The sequence below is a fragment of the Apis mellifera genome, linkage group LG16 (genome assembly GCF_003254395.2).
Source record: "Apis mellifera strain DH4 linkage group LG16, Amel_HAv3.1, whole genome shotgun sequence".
Taxonomy (NCBI): Eukaryota; Metazoa; Arthropoda; class Insecta; order Hymenoptera; family Apidae; genus Apis; species Apis mellifera.
Window position 1 is genome coordinate 2,459,929 of NC_037653.1, and position 2,980 is coordinate 2,462,908.

Here is a 2,980-nt window from a genome sequence, read left to right on the forward strand (position 1 = left end):
CATTTATTTCTTATATATTTATTTCTCATCGTAAATTCTGTTAATTGAACCCTCTTCCCCTTTTTTTTTTAGCTTAAAGTTTTGTCAACAACAAATTTTTCATTCTGAAAAATCAGCAAAATTATGTAAAAAAAATTGAATCGTGTATGTCTACGATCATTATTGATTTAATTTAAAAACTAATTGGGGAAAAAAAGAGAAGAAAAAAGGAATCGTAGTGCGTCAACAATGATAAACGAATCTGTAATCAAGTTCTAATTGAATTATGTACCATTATGCATTTATATATGCAAATTCACATTGAAATTGATGACGAATTTTCCTTCAACATTCTCTTTTCTTCCGAATCAGAATGATATTTTCGATTACGAATATTGATCATTTTGCCAAAAATAATCGAACGAATTATAAATATAGATGAGAAATTCATCTATCTCTCTCTCTTTCTTTCTCTTCTCTCAAGGATGCCAATATATTCGAGAATAAAATTATAGTTGCAAAAAAATATTCCCTAGGATGAAAGATCTTAAGGGCTTAAGATGAAAGTGTCAAGAAGACTATTTTTTTTTTTTCGAAGACAACTCAACTATTTTCTTCAGATTTTCTAGAATTTCGAGAATTTATCGATAATCGAATGGAAGCAATGGTATTAAGATAAATGAGGATCGATATAGATTCACAGAAGATAGGTTGAGAGCCACTGCTTCAAATCGCCCTTACAACGGCCTTCATTCGATTAACCTTGACCCATTTCAGACGGAATCCATGGAATTTCCACTCTTTTTCCTAATTTATCGAATAAATTACAAGGAAGCAAATTAACGTTCGTGCAAAATCGGATGTTGAAACTGTTTCGAGATTAATCGTTTTGTTTAATTAATTAAGTTCGAATTCAATAAACATTGAAAAATAATTTCTATTCTATTGTTGTTCTTTCTGCGTGTAAAAAAGAAACGAGGTTAAAATTAATAAGAGGAAAGAAGGAATTTTTTTTTTCTTTTTCTTTTTTTTTTTTTTTAACACGCACTTTATTTTCTTTTCTCGTTTCAACAGAGATAATTTCGTATCGAATTAGTTAACCTCTCGAGTTTAGAAAAAGTAAAAAGTAGTAGTCGAATAAAAAGTTGATAAATTAATAAAGCCAGTTATTATCTCGTTTCTTTAATTTCTTTTTTGTTGCATAATTGGCGATTAATATTTTTTTTTCGACGATATTTAACTTTTTCTTCTTCTTCTTCTTCTTCTTCTTCTTTTTTTTTTCAATTTTTTTCATCTCACTTGTTCATTCGCAAGACGATAATTTTAATCGAATTATTCTATTGCGCATTGAAAAAAAGGAACAATTTTTTTTCTTTTTTTTTTTTTTTCCTTCTAAATTTGATTTGAATATTAATAATTCACGTTACGATACGCATATATTTCACGCATGGACGTGCATAAAGACGTGTGTAATAAATTTCCTATGGATTGAAATACTTCGTTTGTAATTATCGTTAGGATTCCGTTCGATCAAAACTGCGCAAAAATTTGAAATAGGTTGAAATAAATATTGAAATAATGGAATGAAAAAATAAACGATGAAATGAATAAATGATTAATCGTAAATGAATGAAATAGAAGTAATAAGTAAAAAGTACTTCTTTTTTTTTTTTTTTATTTGCAATTCTATCACATTATATAATTCTCTCGAAATGGAGGGAATCAAAAAACATGAAGAAGAAGAAGAAGCAAATGTACACGTGTATAGTCGTGTTCGAATTCAATTAATTAACACAGAAAAATTTATTATTGAAATATTTTTAGAATAATCGTCGATGATCTAGAATGCCTATCTTTCTTGTTATTTATATAACAAGAAAAAAAATGATAATTTCAAGAACATATTCATATACAAATTGCAGGTGTATGTAAAGATGTTTATACAAATTTAGATTTTACGATATCATTGTGTATTCAAAATGATGACTAATTTATAATGTGATTGTAATTTGATTTTTCTTTTTTTATTATTATTATTATTATTAATGATTCCTTCTGTTTGTTTTACGTGATTGGAATCGCGTAATTTTTTTTTTCTTTTTTACATCAATATTATTACTGCAAAATCTTTAAAAAAAAAAAAATTTTTATTAATAGTCATTAATAACACGTTACAACATGCAACTAGTTTCCGATAAGACGGACAATCGATGAAATGAAATATAAACATTTAATTTAAACATCAGATTCAAATTTTAAATTCATTAAATTCTACGATCGTCTGATTTATACTCAAATCGTCATAATAGGCATGCTATACTTCGTGCTAGATGCTTTACTTTTGATTTCTTGTTTTAAAAATCGTATTATATTACGTGTTTAAATTAAAAAAAAAAAAGAATACAATATTGTCAAAAAAGGATAAAAATAATTGGGAAAAAAAACTCTTTCTCTTAATAACAATATAATATAGGATGATAATCAGATAGATTATCCTTTCGATAAATTTGTAAAAATTCGTATCCAGTCTGATATTGTTCGCATTAAAAAAATATTAATATAAATAATTATAATATAAATATTTAGAATTATTATAATTATAAATATTATAGATATCCTCGTTTGTGATTATTCAACTTTAATAAAAATAACTTTAATAAATAAAAATTATTTATTGGATAAGTATTTGATCACTTGCAAATTAAAAATATATCAGTTTATGTCATTTTGACATTGAATATTGAAAATATAATAGAAGGAATTTAAATAAAAGAAAGGGGAGGGAGAGAATGCTGTCAATTGCCAGATAATAAATATAACGATTGATTATTTTTATTGAGCAAGGACTTTTTCCTTTCTTTTCTTTTTCTTTTTTTCTTGCTTATATCGATCTCAAAGCAGTTTAGTATTCAATAATAATATTCAATAGTAATAAAATTCAATAGTAATAGCATAAGATCTTGGGAGATTAAGTTGGATTAAGTTCATTAGATCTTTTGTC